This window comes from Somniosus microcephalus, chromosome 1 (assembly GCF_052327205.1).
Source record: "Somniosus microcephalus isolate GS21.2 chromosome 1, FLI_Smic_1.0, whole genome shotgun sequence".
In the NCBI taxonomy this organism is placed as follows: Eukaryota; Metazoa; Chordata; class Chondrichthyes; order Squaliformes; family Somniosidae; genus Somniosus; species Somniosus microcephalus.
The window spans coordinates 43,051,082-43,072,317 of NC_140987.1; positions in this window are offsets into that span (position 1 = coordinate 43,051,082).

Sequence of the window (21,236 nt, forward strand, 5' to 3'; positions counted from 1 at the left end):
GTGAGCCCTTTGTTCGCCATCCAGCCCAGCCTGGGCCGGCCCGCCCGGGCAGCTGCGCCGATACACTGGCCACAACCTGTCAGCGAAAACCCGTGGGGGTTCTCCCTCTAGCTGCACTGTCTTTTCTAAATGGAGGAACGGAGTTCCGTCCCCCTCTCCCATGATCTCCAGAATCTCATCCTGTAGCAACTCATAGTCCCTGTGCCCTCTCTTGCTCTCGTCAGGGAGACACTGGAGGAGCGAACTGTCCAGGGAGAACAGCAGCATTTTAGACTGTTCAACCCCATCGCAGTCATTGACTGCTGCGGTCTGCTCCACGTCCCTGAAATGCACGGAGGGATCTCCTGACTCGGAGAGTTTTGGGATGTGACTTATCATCTCTCTTAGCTGTCGTGCGCTATGAGGCATTATGATCTGACTCTCAAGGGGTCCGTCATCGCCATTTTCTTCATTTGGACCGAGCTTCCGGTGCCTCGTTGGACACAACGGCGCTGGCCCCGACTCTACTGTCTGGGGTTGCTCTACCTCAGGGCTCTCTTCCTCTACCGTCTCCATCTCCTGTCCCGGAGTCCAAGACTCCTCATAGGCAGGAGGCGCAGAGGGTTCGGGGGTTGGTACCCCAACTGCCTCTTGTGGAATCGGTCTTTTGGATTCCTTGGCTAGCAACAGCTGACTCGCTGGTGGATTTATGAGACACACCAACCCGTTTGCCTTCGCTAGGGCCTTTCTCAGGCCCTCTAGCTCCCGGCGGCAAGCGCTGTGGTTGGTGTTCTCAGATCTATCCTCCATGGCCATCTTATATGCTGCCCTGGCTCCCAGGAGCTTTTCCTCTTGGGCATCTACTTGTTTGGCTAGACGGAAACACCTCTCTCTCATTCTACCTTCACTGGCCTTGGCCTCAACGACCTGACATTTTAAATATTCTACCCGGGTTTCGTGGCAGCGAATTACGGAGCGGCGTTCCTGATTCAGCGCGTCAAGCGATTCAATCAGTTTTTGACCACCCGCAACCTTTTCCTCTACGTCTTTAAGCAAGCCGTTGATCTGGACTGTCTGTGCTGCAACTACCTGGTCCAAAAGCTGGACTTGCTTCTTGTAGCACATCAGCCAGACCGCCTTTTCTACAGATTTCTTATGCTCTCTAGCCGCTGTCCACTTGATGGCTGCGTCTAGCGGGCGCCTATCCCTTAATAGATCAGATATCCATTGTTTTGTGAGGTTGACTTTTCCGAAAACATAATCTGCTGTTTTTTCATCCATCACATTTCGTTTATTCAGATCTTGATCTAACACACTACTTTCCTGCTGCCAAGGTTCTGCCGCGGTCGCCATTTCTGTAGGGTTTTTTTTCCTGCTCTCTTGCCCGTTCTGGCCTCCTGCCAGGCTTCGTGCAAGAATTACCCTTGAGTGGTTCGACCCACTCCCCCTACGGTTCTAGACCTTGGACTTAGATGCAGAGAACAGTAGTGCAGAGAAAAGGACTCAATAGACCAGGCTGAATAGCACGAAATGGATGCTTTTATTTTTAAACAGTTTGAAGCATTACAAAATACATGTCATAGGCACAGATTAAAGTAACTACAATCATGCACAAATTTATGAACTTGACTCTATGGAAATGGGGAACACACGGCACATCGTAAAAGGGGAAACACATTACGATTTCCCTTAACTCCCTCCCCTATACCTAAACTAAGTTTCGACCTGGGGAACCTGGGATCATGCTCACCACTCTCGAAATCGCGAGAAAGGGGGGTTCGCAGCCCTTTTGGCACCGCTTTCCGTCGTCACGTGGATTTGGAAACTTCTGGCGCAGTCGATATTCTCTCTCTCTCTCTCTCTCTCTCTCGAGGCGATGGGGTAGACACAGCCTCGATGAGCGCTCGTCAAGGTTGAGATCCACTAAGCCTGTCGTGGATTTTTGTTCATGGAGTAGAACAACAACCCAATGGGATGTTGAGACACGGAAGTGTCAGGCCCGGACTGTCCTTTTGTCTCCGGCCTGGTCGGTTCTCCAGAGGGTTTCTTCTCCGTCGGCCTGGGTCGTCGATGATCTCCCGACCCCACTACCCGGGCCACCCTCGTCGTCTTCTCGTCGTGGCCGAGCCTTGTTTGGCTGAACACCGACCACGTTGTCTTTTTACCGAAACCGTCCGTCTTTAAAAAAAGACGAAAACGTTTTCATCGATTCTGCATCTGCCGAAGTGGAAGAGGCGCCGATCCTGGCACCGTCCGAAGAAGTTGAAGTAACGTATATGGACTTTCAATCCATAGTTATATTCTTTTGGAACAGTCTTATCTCCCGCCAAATCATAGTCCTGTCTTTGTATTAATTTTGGCGGGCAGAAATCTCTGCAGGGGCGCTTTGTCTTGTAACGGAGCCGGTGATAACTTAAACTGGCCTTCCTGGCCGATAATGTCTTTTAATGTCTTTTGCATTGTCACCGCGGCTCGGTTCGCATATTGATCGGTCCGGAGATTTTCCTTGATGGCTGCTAAACGGTTTTTCCTTTGTACAATAAATGGGTATGAGTGATTTTGCATTGTCCGCCCATATCTTGATGGGCCCCATCCTGTACTTGTAATCCATTGAATATGTATGCTGTTCCTCTGAGTTTCGGTTCCCAGATATTGGCTTTCGCGGGCTCACTGTCTTCAATCCACAAGCCTGTCTGGCTTGCAGTAACAGAAATAAAATGGTTCAGAAACTGATCACGGGGCCTGGTGGCCATTTTGTATGCCCTTTTATCAAAGGTTTTTCTGTGCAAGCTTACTTTGGTCAATAAACAGTCTTATTTTATCCAGTTTTCTTGCGTGATTTTTGCTGAAAATTGCGAATCTTACAAGAGGCCCTTCTCCCGGGCAGCCGAAGGATCTGTCAAGAGCTTTCTTGACAGATCGGAAATGCCGGTTTCCAGCGCATGCGCTGTGCATGCCTGAAACTGACATTTCCGATGTTCCTACGGGTGGGTCCACAGCGCGAACCCACCCGTAGAGATCGGAATATCCGGCCCAATGTCTCTTAATGTCTCTTAATCTCTCCTGCCTTCCATCTAGAGCTATCTTTTGTTTCTTAACTTGTTCCATTACCATCTCCTTTTGCCTTGCACCATCTCTTAATTTCTTATAATCTCTCCTGCCTTCCATCCTATCACAGACCTTCCCTTTTCTTCTTTCCGCCCCTCTCCCTGCCCCTGCACTTGCTTAAAAACCTGTTCCATCTCCAGCTTTTCCCAGTTCTGACGAAGGGTCATCGACCTGAAACGTTAACTCTGTTTCTCTCTCCATAGTTGCTGCCTGACCTGCTGAGTGTTTCCAGCATTTTCTGTTTTTATTTCAGAAGGTCTCAACATTGATTTATCCTCTGTGCCAAGTTAGCTGCTCTCAGCCAAAGAGCCAGATTGGTCAGGGTTCCTGCCCTGATAGTCATCCAGTGACCACCCCGTCACCTTGCTGGAAAGTGTGAACATTCAACGAGGTCTGGATCAAGCTTGGCAGTGATGCCCCTTGTGGTCAGATAGTCGCTGACTTTCACAGCCTACGTTAGCACATGAAGAATGGCCACTTAGTTGAGGTACCGAGTGTTGGAACATGGGATATGTTGAAACATGGAGAAGAGGCAGAGTGCTTGATGGGATATTAAGGCTAGCTTAGCGTATTGTAGGATCTTAATGATTCCTCAGACTTCTTGGACATGACACAAATAGGCAGCAGCCAGTATGTTTGAGCAATAGATCAAGATTTATTCAGAATACAGCGTACTATACTGAACAACAGGCGATAGTTCAACGAGTAGCTCGCAGCCCTTGGCCTCTGGAACCTCTCAGACACAGGTGACGTTGTATTCAGTCTGTTCCTTTGTTCTCGCTGTAGGTCTGTGATCTGTGTGAAGTTGTTCTTTGACAATCGATGTTTTAACCCTTTTCTTATCCAAAGTTTGCTTGGCCAGCGTCCATATATGGTCTTTAACAAAATCATCTTTTTTAATTGGTTCTAATAGTCAAAATACCATTGTCACTCAGACTAAGGATCACATCTTTTCCCCTCCTGGCTCAGTAATTTTCTAACAACTCTACCCTGTTCATCGTTATCTTGTTTATACATTCTTCACCTCATTGGAATTTACCATATCTCTCTAGCTTCAAGCAGTACAAGGCCTTTCTATACCAAGGGCCCTGCCCATGTCAGCGCTGTTTCAGTAGTCTTGACGGTGTCGAGACTATCTCACTTTAATCTACCAGATGGATACCTTAACTCCCATGATCTCTCTCATTTTATGTTCCTTATACTAATTATCTTTTAAAGATCTTTGCAATTAGTTTTGTTGAGCAAACTCTAATTCCGACTTAGCATTATAATATGTTATTTAACAATTTGACCTTCACCCGCAGCCTGTGGCTGTTTGTTATCCGAGCTTAGTCAAAACCGCTTTTGACTGTCCTCGCGGCTACATTCGAACAGTCTTTAACATTTCCATACCCACAGGGAATCATGGGTAAGATTAGTTGGTCAATGGCTACACTTTAATTTATTCATATATGATTCCCATCTACTAAGAATCTCTAAATACCAGTCTTTCGTACAATATAGTATAGGGAGTAAACACTACAAGATAGTGTGCATTTGTTCATTAATATGTATTTTCTTTACATATTCACATAGGTAATTACAATAAACTTGTGAGCCAAATGAACTAACTTAGAGAGCTTGCTGTGAAATTAGAAGTTAGCTCAGCATACAAAATAAAATCAGGTAACTGAGACGTTCAGATATTAGCTTGGTAGAAAGTTGCTGGGAAAACTAACAGCTATTTCAGCATACAAAAACAAAATACTGTGGATGCTGGAAATCTGTAATAAAAACAGAAAATGCTGGAAGTACTCAGCATGTCAGGCAGCATCTGTAGAGGGAGAAATAGAGTTAACGTTTCAGGTCAACAACCCTTCGTCAGAACTCTATTTTAGCATAGTGAATAGATAACATAATTGCAGGATGGTGTATGTGTATGTCATTAATTGAATAAATCATTGTGCTTGGAATTTGAATGCCTGCCAGATGAAGGTTTTTTGGCTGTAAAAGTTCGAAAGACAAAGGAGTTAATTAACTGCAGTTGCTTTTCACACAGAAAAGCAGGCAGATAATGTTTTGAGGACAGATGAGATAAGGGAAACGAAGTGACGTGGGGCTTGATCCTTGATTCAAAATGGACACCATGGGAAGATTACCAAAGGGGGTTGTCATTTTAAGCCAGGTGACAGAAGGAATCTAATCAAAGGCAAAGAGGCAGATTTGAGTTCACTACAGGCACAGAATTATATAAAAACAGACATTTTGGGCTAGAAATTGTGTAGCAACCCATTTGGGGCACTAGCTTTTCAGGGAGTGCAAAAGTATCGCTGGGCGAAAACGATTTGCTGCTGCCGGGAACTTCCACTTTAGCGCTCCAAATCAAGCACTACCACTTCCCTTAGAGCGGTAAAGGGAGTGAGAGGGGGGGTATCGGCAGAGCGCTGAGCAATGTTTGGGGCAGCGCTGCCATCTTTACAGGCTCTTTCCCTCCCCTAAAGGGAAGGGCCAATGTTGCATTGAAAGAATCTTCAGGCTGCGTCTGTTGGGCGACGGCACCTGCACAACGCGCATAGCAGCTCCAAGCACTCCAAGAAAGCGCAGGGCTGAGCAATCACGGGGGAAAAAGAAAGCAGAATGGGGACATAAATAAATGTTGTCCTACCTGACCACCACTGCCTTTAAATAGCGCTCCCCAAGTGGCCAGCTGAGGTGATAACGCCTCCTGCAGCTGCTGTTGTTGACGCCCAGCGATGTTGCAGGGGGCGGGAGTGAATATCACTTCCAGGATGTTATCGGGGTGCTGCTCACCGGATGACGTCATGATCTTCGGGGCGCAAGAGAGTGAGGCGGTAAGTCTTAGCGCCAGCACAAATCCGCCAGGGAAGTTCGCGAGCATCGGTGAATTCGCCGTGCCCGGTCGGTAACCCCTTAGCACTCCGTTACCGCCCCCCGCAGGTGCTAACGGGAGGTGCAAACCAGGGGAATTCCTCCCCCTTTGTGTTTTAAGGCTTAGTACAATGTTAGGATGCATGCTTACATCTACTGTACTCGTATCTGTTTAATCTACTCTCTTTGTAAAGTGCTTTGCATACTGACTGAAGAAATTAAGGTATTGAACCCGAAACAACGACTATTTTTGTTGCTACTCAAGTAAAGAGACGTCAATCTCTCATTACATCACTGAGGGTGCCCAGTGTCCATGAAACTGTAACCCAGTAGTAAGTCAATGCATTCAGGAGAGGAGGAAAAGATGGGAAAAAAATTGATTCAAAAGATTTTGCAAAGAAAGAAGTCAAAGTAGGAATTATATTAGATGAATAAGAGGCGAATGAAGCATGTAAATGCTCTGGGATAATTAATGTAGGTCAGAATCTAGACCGTCAAACTTTTCCAAATTTTGCACACACATTCTAACGTTTTGTCATTATAACAGATAGGTCCCTCCTGCTGGATTAACTAGGGATACAGATGTAAATGCAGCTCTAGTTTCGGTCCAGAGATGGGACATGTCTCATGGTGACGATCACACTTTTTAGCCCCCTGTATCGATTGTGTTACTTGATTGGAATTTGACCAAAAATGTAATTATTTTGTCAGTCGGAGCTTGGTGACATCTGCTGTCCTCCCAGGTAGGGCACCAGCTTCAAAAAGTAAAGAGTCGGTGGGTCCCTCTGACAAAATATTTTGAATACTCCCCTGTCGGGTTTTGAATGAATACCTGCTGGGAGGCACTATCTAGTATTCAAGACCATATGCAAGGCAACGTATGGCATGACATTTATACAACTTGCAAAACTTGTTAACCCATTAAGTGCTATTTACAAGTATATTCATAGTATTAGTCAGTAAAAGTACATTGTGATAGCTATTAATATCAGTGCTGAGGGAGCTGCCAGAGGTGCTGTCTTCCAGGTGAGACGTTAAATCGAGGCTCCGTCTGCTATCTCAGGTGGACATAAAAGATCCCACGGCACCATCTCGAAGAAGAGCGGAGAAGTTATCCCCGATGTCCTGGCCACTATTTATCCCAAAACCAACATCTCTAAAAGAGATAGCAAAATACTGCAGATGCTGGAAATCCGAAATAACAACAGAAAATCTCTTTTAGAGAAAACAACAGAAAATGCTGGAAAAACTCAGCAGGCCAGGCCCGAAACGTTGACTCTATTTTCTCGCCACGGATGTTGCCTGGCCTGCTGAGTTTTTCCAGCATTTTCTGTTGTTATCTCTAAAAGAGATTATCTGGTCATTATCACATTGCTGTTTGTGGGAGCTTGCGGTGCGCAAATTGGCTGCCGCGTTTCCTACATTACAACAGTGACTACACTTCAAAAGTACTTCATTGGCTGTAAAGGGCTTTGGGGCGTCCTGAGGTTGTGAAAGGCGCTATAGAAATGTTGTCTTTATATATTTTGATCGCAAATTTTTCACTCTGCAAGTTTGCTGTTGTTAACTTTTTAATTACCAACAAGTAATAAAAGCATTCAGTGTTAATTGAATAAACCGCATTGTGGAATTGAGAACCCAATAAACACTAGAAAACACTGTCTGCGATATCAGCATTTGAAGGTTTAAATCATTTGTATGGCATCCCTCAGCTTGCTTTTTTTTAAATGGAAGTGTTGCAAATTTCTGGGTTTCTCTGCAATATTCTCTGTGGCTCTGGCACTGGCCATAAGTGATCCCCACGTCTTATGTTCAGAATCACAGAATCATAGAAAGTTACTATTATGTCCGTGTGTAATTGAGACACGGACTGCAGGAGTTGGTTATAATAGGTCTTTACTGAGTGGAGACAAACTGGAACTACAGGTAGACTACCCTTTATCCGAACTTCCGAAAACCGAAACCCTCTAAAAACCGAAGGTTTTTTCGTTCAGCGTAGGTCGTGCGCACGACTTACGCTGAACGAAAAAACCTTCGGTTTTTAGAGGGTTCCGGTTTCGGAAGTTCGGATAAAGGGTAAGTCGTGCGCACGACCCCCCGCGGACCACCCCGCGGACCCCCGCCGACCCCCCCGCCGACCCCGACCCCCCGCGGACCACCCCGCGGACCCCCGCTGACCCCCCCGCCGACCCCGACCCCCGCCGACCCCCCCGCGGACCCCCGCGGACCCCGACCTCCACCGACTTATGCTGAGCGTCAGCGTATGTCGTGCGCACGACCCCCCGCGGACCCCCCCGCGGACCCCCGCCGACCCCCCCGCCGACCCCGACCCCCGCCGACCCCCCCGCGGACCCCTGCCGACCCCGACCCCCACCGACTTACGCTGAGCGTCAGCGTAAGTCGTGCGCACGATCCCCCACGGACCCCCCCACGGACCCCCGCCGACCCCCCCGCTGACCCCGACCCCCGCCGACCCCGCCGCGGACCCCCCCCGCGGAACCCGCCAGCCCCGACCCCCGCCGACCGCCCCGCCGACACCCCCGCGGACCCCCGCCGACTTACGCTGAGCGTCAGCGTAAGTCGTGCGCACGACCCCCCGCCGACCCCTCCATGGACCCCCGCCGACGCCCCCGCGGACCCCCGCCGACCCACCTTCTGAAATCCGAAATTCTCCGAAAACCGAAACACGGCTGGTCCCGAGGTTTTCGGATAAAGGATAGTCTACCTGTACTATGCAAAAGTTACTGCACAGGCTTATATACAGGGGTGGTCACTACTGGTATTACAGTATACAGGGGCTGCAGAATACAGTTCCTTCTGCAAAGTACATACACTACAATTCCTCCCCTTTTAGCTAAACAGTACATAACATTCGATTAATAATTAAATAACATATTTACAATTACAGTTGCTGGATACATTAGCTGAAGTTAAGCAATTATAAGTTCAGTCTTTGAGGAGGCTTCCTGATTCTGTCTGGATAACGCCTCTTTGGGGTATCAGGATCTTCTGGCAAAGTTGATTCAGGATCAATGTCGTTGTTTGGTTCGTCTGCTTCCAATATCACTGATTCTGAAGTAGATGCAATTGGTACTTCGGTTTCATCACCAGGTGTATCGGATCGTGGTGTGGAATTGACGTTTTCCAGTGACTCTAGAATCTGGTCAGCATGGCATCTTACAATGCTCTCTCCAACGTCCACGGTATACATTAGAGGTCCTTGCCGTGTACAGATCTTTCCTGGCTGCCATTTCTCTGTGCGGTAGTCCCGGGCCAAAACTGGTTGACCTATCTTAAAACTCCTGGTCGGCCTTTCATTCATATTCTGAAACTGCCTGTTCTCCACATCTCTTTTGATGTTTGGCTTAACCAAATCCAAGCGGCATTGTAGTCTTCGATTGAAGAACGTCATGGCTGGAGTTTGGTTGGTAACCGCATGTGTTGCATTCCGGTAGGCAAACAAGAATTTATCCACCTTGTGTTGTAGGGGTACGTCTTCATTACACATTGCCTTGATAGCCTTCTTGAATGTTTGAACGAACCTCTCAGCCAATCCATTGGTGGCTGGATGATATGGGGCGGATGTGTAATGCTTAACACCATTGTTCTTTAAGAACCTCCGGAACTCTTCAGACACAAACTGTGGTCCATTGTAGGAGCAAATCTGTTCAGCCAGCCCATTTCTGGTGAATATGGTTCGTAAGACTGTGATAGTTTTTTCTGTGGTGGTTGAGGGCATTTTTATTACCTCTGGCCACTTTGAATGTGCATCCACCGCAATTAAAAACATCGAGTCCATAAATGGACCAGCAAAATCAATGTGCACCCTTTGCCATGGAGATGAGGGCCACTCCCATGGATGTAGAGGGGCTTGTGGTGGGGCGTTTTGGACCTTCTGGCATCCTGTACAGCTCTTGGTCATCTCTTCGATTTCTCTATCGATTCCCGGCCACCACACAAACGCTCTGGCTAAGTTCTTCATTTTTACCCCTCCCAGATGACCCTCATGAAGCTCATTGAGCACTCTATCCTTCAATTTGGGTGGAATTACTACTCTGGATCCACACATCAAGGTTCCTCGGCACACTGACAGCTGTTCTCTTCTCGGCGAGAATGCTGGCAACAGTGGTTCGCCATGTGCTGGCCATCCCTTCACCGTTAAATCATAGACCCAGGAGAGTGTCGGGTCATTTCGTATTTCCTTTTCTATGTTTGCATTCGTCACAGGGAGACATTCGACTATGGTCGAGTGGAATATCTCCACTGGATCCACTGCAGGTGCTTCTTCCACCGTCGGCAACGGTAGGCGCGACAATCCATCAGCATTCCCATGCTGTTTCGTTCCTTTGTACTCGATGTCATATTGGTGTGCCCCTAGGAAAAGGGACCACCTCTGTAGCCATTGTGCTGTCATTATCGGGACGCCCTGCTGAGGGTTGAAAATGGAGACGAGAGGTTGATGATCAGTTAGTAGAGTAAATTTCTAACCGTGCAGGTAGTGATTGAAATTCTTCACCCCCCACACCAGGCTGAGGGCCTCTCTGTCAATCTGGGCGTAGTTATGCTCGGCTGAAGTTAACGAGCGTGACGCAAAAGCTATCGGCCTCTCTGAACCATCAAGGAATTTATGTGACAGTACCGCTCCAATGCCGTAGGGAGACGCATCACACGCCAGTCTTATCGATAGTGATGGGTTGTAGTGAGCCAATACTTCTCTTGAAGTGATTAGGTCTTTACTCTTCTGAAAGGCCTGCTTACATTCATCACTCCATTTCCATGCTACTCCAATTTGTAGTAGGGCGTTCAGTGGGTGCAGAATTGTGGACAAATTCAGCAAAAACTTATGGTAGTAATACACCAATCCGAGGAATGACCTCAGTTGCAACACATTTTCAGGCGCTGGAGCCTTAACTACCGCTTCAATTTTGTCAGGGGACTTATGTAACCCCTCTTCATCAATCACGTGGCCCCAATACGATATCTGTTTCTTAAAAAACTCGCACTTGGGGCGATTGGCTCGTAGCCCATGTTCTCTTAGTCTAGTGAGTACCTGCTCTAGGTTGGCAAGGTGTTCACTGTCATCTTCACCTGTCACTAGGATGTCGCCCAAGTAACACTGAGTCCCTGGAATCCCTTGCAGGGCTTGTTCCATTGCTCTTTGCCATATCGCCGGAGCTGATGCTACTCCGAATACCAGTCAATTATACTGGTAAAGACCTTTGTGAGTGTTTATCGTGAGATACTTCCTGGAGGATTCTTCAACCTCCATCTGCAAATATGCTTGTGCTAGGTCAATTTTTGTAAAACGCTTCCCTCCAGATAGTGAGGCGAAAATATCTTCTATCCTCGGAAGAGGATACTGTACTGTGTGAAGGACTGGGTTCACCGTCACCTTGAAGTCCCCACAGATGCGAACTTTCCTTGGCTCCTCAGACTTATTGTTTAACGTTTTCTTCATGACAGGAATGATGGGTGTCGCCCACTTGCTCCAGTCTACCTTAGATAACACGCCTGCATTCTCCAGATTCTCCAGCTCTGCCTCGACGGCTGGGCGAATTGCATATGGTACCGGTCTTGCTTTGAAAAACTTGGGAATTGCATTCTCTTCTATTTTTATCGAGGCGGTTACACCTTTAAGAGTTCCCAGTTCTTGTTGAAATACCTCTTTGGCATTAGCTATGATTTTTGACAATCGTCCAGGTGTGACGTCGTCATCCTTTTTACCAGCCACCGTCAGTGCCTGAATGGAGTGCCAGTCTAAACTTATCTTTCTGATCCATTCACGTCCCAATAACGGTGGTCCACCATCTTGCAGTATGTACAGATACAATTTCTGTATTTCCTTGCTGTTGTATTCAACAGGCACCCTTATTTTCCCTCTGGGGTATACTTTTTGCCCCGTATACGTCTTCAAGACAATGGATGTCTCTTTCAAGGGTATCTGTTAGAATAGCCGCTCGTAGTCTCGTCGATTCATGACAGTCAGGGCTGATCCTGTATCCAATTCCATTTTGACTTGGGACCCTGCTATCGTGAGGGTGACCCAAATGGTTCGGTGATCCTCTTTTGCGATTACGTTGTGAAGTTTGAGACAGCTTAGTCTCTTGTTCCCGGATTCACTATCGCTCATCTGGTCTTCGGAACTACTGTCCGTCATCTTTTGTACTTTACTGTACTGTTCCTTAGTAGCCTTTTTGTTGTCGTTAGTCTTCTTCCCAGACCTGCAAACTCGTCCAATGTGTCCCATCTTTCCGCATTGCCTGCATATTTTGTCCTTGGACCAGCAGTCCTTCTGGTCATGGGTTGTTCTGTCGCAGCGATAACATTTTTCAAATCCCCGTGTCATTTCGTGGGTGCCGTATTCCTGTGGCTTTTGCTGTATTTCCGCAGTTCCCCTTGCTGCTGCTTCATACGACACTGCCATGCTTGTTGTATCCATGTGTTAATGGAGACACGGAATGCAGGAGTTGGTTTCACAGGTGTTTACTGAACAAAGTCTGGAGGTGAACTAACAGATACAAGACACTATACAGGCTTATATAGCCCGAGTGGCCATTACCGGCATTACAGTACACAGGGGGCTCTTAAAGGCACATACACCACAATTCCTCCCCTTTTAGACAACCAGTACATAACATTTTAAGTAATAATTAATTAACATGTAACAAGAACAATAATCTACACATTTTCTGCAGTTAATCAATTATAAGTCAGTCTCTCTGGAGGCTTCCTGACTTGGTCCGGATAACGCCTCGGTGGTGTAGTAGTTCTTGGTGGTGTAGTAGGTTCTTTTGGCAAGGTCGATTCGGCTTGAATGCCAGTGTCGGGTTCTTCTGGTTCCAGTATCACCGGATCGGAGGTAGATACTATGGGTATCTCTGCTTCATCATTAGGCATATAGAGTTGTGGTGTCGGTTGTCCCTTTTCGGATGACTCTATGATCTGGTCAGCATGGCGCCTTATTATGCTTTCTCCAATGTCCACGGTATACATCAACGGTCCTTGTCGTGTGCAAATAGTTCCAGGCTGCCATTTCTCGGTACGGTAGTCCCGGGCCAAAACTTGTTGACCTATCTGGAAGGTTCTAGTTGGCCTTTCATTCATGCCTTGAAATTGCCAGTTCTCCACGTCCCTTCTGATATTTGGCTTGATCAAATCCAGCCGGCATCTTAGGCTTCTATTGAAGAACATCATGGCGGGAGTTTGGTTTGTAACCGCATGTGTTGCATTCCTGTATGCAAACAAGAAGTTATCTACCTTATGCTGTAGATTTATGCCTTCATTACCCATGGCCTTTATGGCCTTCTTGAAGGTCTGGACAAACCTTTCAGCCAATCCATTGGTGGCGGGATGGTATGGGGCGGACGTGTAGTGCTTAACCCCATTGTTTTTTAAGAACTTCCTGAATTCTTCAGACACAAATTGCGGTCCATTATCAGAACAGATCTGTTCAGGCAGCCCATTCCTGGCAAATATGGTCCTTAATAGTGTGATGGTTTTATCCGTGTTGGTGGAGGACATCTTTATTACCTCCGGCCACTTGGAGTGTGCATCAACCGCGATTAAGAACATTGAGTCCATAAATGGACCAGCAAAGTCGATGTGTACCCTTTGCCATGGAGATGAGGGCCACTCCCATGGATGTAGAGGGGATTGTGGTGGGGCGTTTTGGATCTTCTGGCATCCTAGGCAGCTCTTGGTCATTTCTTCGATGTCTCCATCGATACCTGGCCACCACACAAACGCTCTGGCTAGGTGCTTCATTTTCACTCCACCCAGATGCCCCTCGTGAAGCTCCTTTAGCACTTTATCCTGGAGTTTGGGTGGAATCACCACTCTGGATCCACACATCAAGGTTCCTCGGCACACTGACAGCTGTTCTCTTCTTTGCGAGAATGCTGGCAACAGTGGTTCGCCATGTGCTGGCCATCCCTTCACCATTAAATCATAGACTCGTGAGAGAGTCGGGTCATTTCTTGTTTCCTTTTCAATGGCAGAATTTGTTACTGGTAGACATTCCACTATGGTTGAGTGGAACATCTCCACTGGGTCAACTGTAGGTGCCTCTTCTACCGTTGGCAATGGTAGGCACGATAAACCATCAGCATTTCCATGCTATTTTGATCCTTTGTATTCTATGTCATATTGGTGTGCCCCTAGGAAAAGGGACCACCTCTGTAGCCTTTGCGCTGTCATAATGGGAACATCCTTTTTAGGTTTGAATATGGAGACGAGGGGTTGATGGTCTGTCAACAAGGTAAATTTTTGTCCGTGTAGGTATTGGTTGAATTTCTTCACTCCCCATACCAGGCTGAGTGCTTCCCTGTCGATCTGGGCATAGTTACGCTCAGCTGAGTTGAATGAGCGTGACGCAAAAGCTATCGGCCGCTCCGAGCCACCAGGGAATCTATGCGATAATACCGCTCCTACACCGTAAGGGGATGCATCGCACGCCAGTCTGATTGGCAGTGATGGGTTATAATGAGCCAAAACTTCCTTGGACGTGATCAAGCCTTTGCATTTATGGAAGGCACGTTTACAGTCTTCGCTCCATTTCCAAATTACTCCCGTTTGTAGCAGTTCGTTAAGAGGGTGTAGAAGAGTTGACAAGTTCGGTAAAAATTTATGATAGTAATTTATCAATCCCAGGAACGACCTTAATTGTGAGACATTTTCAGGTGCTGGGGCTTTTATGACCGCTTCAATTTTTTCAGGTGACTTATGCAACCCTTCCTCGTTAATTATGTGGCCACAATATGATATTTGTTTCTGGAAAAATTCGCACTTGGGGCGATTTGCTCGTAGGCCCCGTTTTCTCACCCTAGTGAGCACCTGCTCCAAATTGGCAAGGTGCTCGTTGTCGTTTTCTCCTGTTACAAGGATGTCATCTAGGTAGCATTGAGTCCCCGGAATCCCTTGGAGGACTTGCTCCATAGCTCTTTGCCAGATAGCTGGAGCTGATGCTACTCCGAAAACCAGTCGATTGTACTGGTACAGGCCTTTGTGTGTATTTATCGTGAGATACTTTTTAGAGGCCTCTTCAACCTCCATCTGTAGATATGCCTGTGCCAAGTCAATTTTGGTGAAACGTTTCCCTCCGGATAGTGAGGCGAAAATATCTCCTATCCTCGGAAGAGGATACTGTACCGTGTGAAGGACCGGGTTTACAGTCACCTTGAAGTCTCCACAGATGCAAATTTTTCTCTGTTCTTCAGATTTATCATTATTCAACGTTTTCTTCATGACCAGGACGATGGGTGTTGCCCACTCGCTCCAATCTATCTTGGATAATACACCTGCCTTTTCCAAATTCTCCAGCTCTGCCTCGACTGCTGGACGAATTGCGTATGGCACCGCCTTGCCTTAAAAAACTTGGGAATTGCCGCATCTTCCACTTTTATTGAGGCGGTGACGCCTTTCAGGGTTCCTAGTTCCTGTTGAAAAACTTCCTTGGCGTTGACCAAGATGTCTTTTAATCGTTCAGGTATGACGTCATCATCATTTTTTTTCTTACTGGTCACCGTCAGTGCCTGAATGGAGTGCCAGTCTAAACGTATCTTCCTGATCCATTCACGTCCCAACAGCGGTGGACCACCATCTTGCAGAACGTATAAATACAACTTCTGTATTTCCTTGCCGTTGTATACAACAGACACCCTTATTTTCCCTTTTGGGTATACTTTCTGCCCCGTATATGTTTTCAAGATAATGGATGTGTCTTTCAAAGGTATATGCATAAATAGCCGCTCGTAATCCCGTCGACTTATGACGGTCAGAGCTGATCCTGTATCTAGCTCCATTTTAACTGGGGACCCCGCTATTGTGAGGGTAACCCAAATGGTCTGGTAATCTTGTTTGGCAATTACATTATGTAATTTGAGACAGCTTAGTCTCTTGCTTTGTCCTTGAACCGGCAGTCCCTCTGGTCATGGGTGGATCTGCCGCAGCGATAACATCTCTCGAAACCCTGTGTCATTTCATGGGTGCCGAAGTCCTGTGGCTTTTGCTGTATCTCTGCAGCTCCTCTTGCGGCTGCTTCGTATGATACAGCCACACTGAAAGCCTTGTCCAGTGTCAAATCTTTCTCAGAAAGTAACCTTTTTTGTGTTCCTTCACTTAGGAGACCGCAGACGAATTTGTCTCGAAGAGAATCTGCCAGTCCTGCCCCAAATTGGCAGTGCTTTGACAGCTTCCTTAATTCGGTGAGGTAATCAGCCTTACTTTCATTCTTGTGCTGATTCCTCCTGAAGAATTTGAATCGTTCCGCTATCAGCAGCGGTGTTGGGTTTAAGTGCTCCTGTAGGGTATCAACAATCTCCTTAAAATTCTTGTCCTTCGGTTTGGCTGGAGTGATTAAGTTTCATAACAGCCCGTATGTCCTTGCGCCCATTAGATTTAGAAGTACTGATGCCTTTTTATCATCCTCTATTTCATTTGCTGTGCAATATACCTTCTCTCTTTCCACATATATGTTCCAATCCTCTATATCGCTGTCGAAAGCAGTAATATTGCCAGTCTTAGGCATCCTGAAAAAAAAATGGCACCTCCCGCGCTTTCCTTTCTTCCCCGCAGAATAAAAATGGCACCTCCCGCGCTTTCCCGCTGCTGCCGCTGCTGACAACGCTGTTCTCCGCGGTTTTTATTTACATAGGTATTTTTAATAGGTGGAGACTCATTCCCGCCGGACTCTCTGGGACTTTTCCCTCCCTCTGCTTGGTCCGAACGCCGACCTGCTTTGCAGCGCCGGCCGTCTCCCGAGTGCTCCACCCTATGTCTCTGTTTGCCTCCGCCTTCGCTGCTCGGCCCCGCTGCAGAGCTAGCCGATGGAGCCCCAGCCCGCCGCCCAGGATGGATTATTGCAGTACCTGCCACCAGCTCGGCCAGCTGGTATAACCACAGTTTTTTTTTTCTTTCTTGTTTTTCTTCGACTTTCGTCAGAGGAATCGATCTCCTTGAGGTGCTGCCGAATTGCAGGTAAGTCCGTTTCCAATTCGTCGCCACTGTTGTATCCGTGTGTTAATGGAGACACAGAATGCAGGAGTTGGTTTCACAGGTGTTTACTGAACAAAGTCTGGAGGTGAACTAACAGATACAAGACACTATACAGGCTGATGTAAGCCCCCAAAGTGCGGACCAAGTGATATACAGGGTCGACGACACCGGCTTGTTGTAAGAAAGACAGACCCAATAATTGAAGTCAAAATGGTTTATTCAGGCCTGGGGTGCTGTGGCTCTTGCGTCCCAACACAAGGCTCCAACTCCACCCAATCTCTTGAGGTTCACACAGTTATACACATATTCCGAGACCTCCTACTACAGAGGTCCAATCGATTTAAAAGTCTATACATTAATCACTAACTAGGTGTGTCTAACTTCTACAAGGTAGCCTATAACATAAGTTTCACTTTTCACTGCAGGGGCCTGTGGACCCTCTGATTTCTTGGAAATGAGTCATCAGGACATGTGATTTCTGAGAAACGAGTCCCTCTCTCTCTTGACCACTACTAAGTTTCGTTTTTCCAGAAAAGGATTATGTCAGTGTCTCTTTTTGTAAGTTTCATCTCTCTAAACTGGTATGGTCATTTCTGCAATTAAACATACGAATAATTAGTACATTTCATCTTTAAACATTTTGCTGCCGCAATTGCATTCTACTAAACGTGCCCTGTTACGCTCATTTTTAAATCTTACTTCACAGGCTTATATAGCCCGAGTGGCCATTACCGGCATTACAGTACACAGGGGGCTCTTAAAGGCACATACACCACAATGCTGAAAGCCTTTTCTAGCGTCAGCTCTTTCTCTGAGAGTAACCTCTTCTGGGTTCCTTCACTCAGGAGTCCACAGACAAATTTGTCCCATAGGGTATCTGCCAGTCCTGCTCCGAACTGGCAGTGCTTTGATAGCTTGCGTAGTTCCGTAAGGTAATCAGCATTGCTCTCATCTTTATGCTGATTTCTCCTGTGGAATTTAAATTTTTCTGCTATCAGCAGCGGTGTAGGATTTAGGTGTTCCTGTAGGATATCAACAATTTCGTTAAAATTCTTTGCCATCGGTTTGGCTGGAGTAATCAGGTTCCGCAATAGGCTGTACGTTCTTGCGCCCATTAAGTTTAGTAGTACCGATGCCTTTTTCTCATCGGCTACTTCGTTTCCCTCGCAATATACTTCGACTCTTTCCACATACGTGGTCCAGTCTTCGATTGCATTATCGAAGGCAGTGATATTGCCAGTCTTCGGCATCTTGGAAATCTAAGATGGCGCCTCCTGCGCTTTGCCTTCTTCCCCGATTTAACAAAATGGCGCCTCCCGCGCTTTCCGTCTTCATCGCTGCTGCTAGCGCTGTTGCTGGCGTTTTATGCCTTGATGGCGACGCCCTATGGTCTTCGCGCACTTCCCCCCGTGCTGCTGCTAACGCCGCTCTCCGCGGTTCCCGTGGCAAACTGCAGCTCCTCGCGGCTTTCTGCGCTTCTAATTTCTTTTATTTCCCCGTCGCCGGAGCAACCCTGCGGGACACTTTCCTCCCTCTTCTTGGGTCTGTACGCTGCCCGGCTTCGTAGCACCGGCCGCGCCCTGTGTGCTCCACCCTCTCTCTCTCTCTCCTCTTCCCGACAACGCTGCTCGGCCCCGTTGAAAAGCCACCCGATCGAGCTCTAGCCCGCCGCAGCCCAGGAAGGATCAGTGTACTACCTGCCACCAGCCCGATTAGCTGGAACACCATCGACAGGATAACCAAGCCCTGCTCTCGACAGCCTCTCCTGCAAATCTTCAACTCCGATGAATCAGAGGCGGTTGCCCACAGTCGACGCCCGTTTCTTCTGTTTGTTTTATTTTTTTTTCTTTCTTCCTTCTGCCTTCGACCTCTGACAACTTCACTTCAGGGATGGATCCCCATGAGGTTGTGCAGACTGTAGGTAAGTTCGGACATCCTTGTCGCCAGTATTATGTCCGTGTGTAATTGAGACACGGACTGCAGGAGTTGGTTATAACAGGTCTTTACTGAGTGGAGACAAACTGGAACTACTATGCAAAAGTTACTGCACAGGCTTATATACAGGGGTGGTCACTACTGGTACTGCAGTATACAGGGGCTGCAGAATATAGTTCCTTCTGCAAAGTACATACACTACAGTTACAGCACGGAAGGAGGCCATTTCGGCCCATTGTGTCCACACCGGCCAACAAAGAGCTATCCAGCCTAATCCCACTTCCCAGCTCTTGCTCCGTAGCCCTGCAGGTTACAGCATCCCAAGTGCACATCCAAATACTTTTTAAATGTGGTTAGGGTTCCTGCCTCTACCATCCTTTCAGGCAGTGTGTTCCAGACCCCCACAACCCTCTGGGTGAAGACATTTCCCCTCACATCCCCTCTAAACCTTCCCCCAATTACTTTAAATCTGTGCCCCCTGGTTTTTGACCCCTAATAGGTCATTTCTATCCACAGGAATGTGTTGCCCAATATTCAATTTTATGATAATGTAACCCCGGGAGGATAACAATGATCTGAACTGGATATTATGGTCTATATTTTAACCCCCACCCTCGACGGGCAGGAAAGGGTCAAGCGAGTGGTTCAAATCCTAAAATTCAAGATCCCACCTCCAAGCCGCCATGTTTCTGGCTGCCTTACTATTGAAACCCTGACTGAGGCTCCCATTAAAAGTAGGCAGGAGCCCACTTAAAATTCAAAAGTCATGGCCCGATGACATCATCGGCTCCAAGATATCATTTTAAGATCTACACAGGGGGAATCCTGCGCTTTCTGTTGCCCAGCAGCAGCAACATGGCGGGAGGTGCCGACTGGCCGGAAGAGGCCCAGGTAAGTTTTAAAACTTTTCCTGTCATTGAACTCCTTGTGGGCCAGAAAGAGCAGGAGTGCTCCCTCCCTTGGGGCTCCCCAGCCCTGTCATCCCCAGCAGCCATCGGGAAATCCCCAGCCCCGGCATTCCTCATGATCTTCGGGGAATCCCCAGCCTCAGCATTCCTGATTACTCATTAAAAGTAAACCTGGCTTCCCTCTCTCACCGTGACTGCTGGAGAACCGACCCCACAGGTCCCCAGCTCTGGTCAAATTTCCACACCCGCCCACCTGCCGACCAGAGAGTCAACCTGGCCACCCGTCAGGCAGGACTCTGGAAATATTTATTCAAATGAGGCCACGTTCCCGACCTTGCCAGGTTCATCAGCCGCTACCAGCTCTCCTGCACCCTTCCCGCCCCCCACTCCCCCTGTAAAAATCGAGGCCTATGGCCTAGAAATTCAGTATAGCCACTTTTGGGGCGGTAAAGTCGGGCGGGCGCTAAAGTTTGCGCCCGCCGGAAAGTGGAGGCCACTTCGCCGATGTTCAGTAGCTTTGGCCAAGGAGTTTGCTCGAGCGCTAAAACTGGCGTTGCACCCCTACCTTTTGGCGCTAAGCCGGCGGTGCAGACTGATACCGCCGAGGCCGGGCGCAGCGCAGGTGCGGTCATGTTTTGATTGACAGCAGACACCCTGGCGCCGGCCAGCTCTTAAAGGGGGAAGGGTCGACTTGGTCTGCTGCCACGCCCTGGATACTGCAGCCCTCCAGCTAGGCCTAAACATTGCTGCTGGAGAGAAATAGCGCCAGCAACGATGCAGAGGGCCCGTGAGCGAGCGCAGCGCTTCTCTGCCCATGATTTGAAGGTGCTGCTTAGGGGTTTGGAGAAGAGAAGAGATATCTTGTGCCCGGACAGTGGCAAGAAGGCTCCCAAGAGGCTGTACAGGAGAGTCTGGAGGGAAATCGCCCAGAGGGTCACAGCCAACAGCGATGTCCCCAGGACTGGTGACCAATGCCGGAAAAAGTTTAACGACCTCACTCGGTTGGTCAGGGTGAGTACCCTTTCCATTGTCCTCCTCATCCTTGCATGTGCACCTCACATTATGGGCAAAGGGACCTCAAAGGCCTAATGGCCAGCCCTCCTCCAGCAGCTATGGCACTGGCATGAACATCAATAGCACTTTCTGCACTTTACACACTGGCCAAGCTATTCGACCATGGGAGGCAGTGCACACAACAACAGGGCACCACACTGGCCAAGCTATTCGACCATGGGAGGCAGTGCACACAACAACAGGGCACCACACTGGCCAAGCTATTCCACCATGGGAGGCAGTGCACACAACAACAGGGCACCACACTGGCCAAGCTATTCCACCATGGGAGGCAGTGCACACAACAACAGGGCACCACACTGGCCAAGCTATTCCACCATGGGAGGCAGTGCACACAACAACAGGGCACCACACTGGCCAAGCTATTCGACC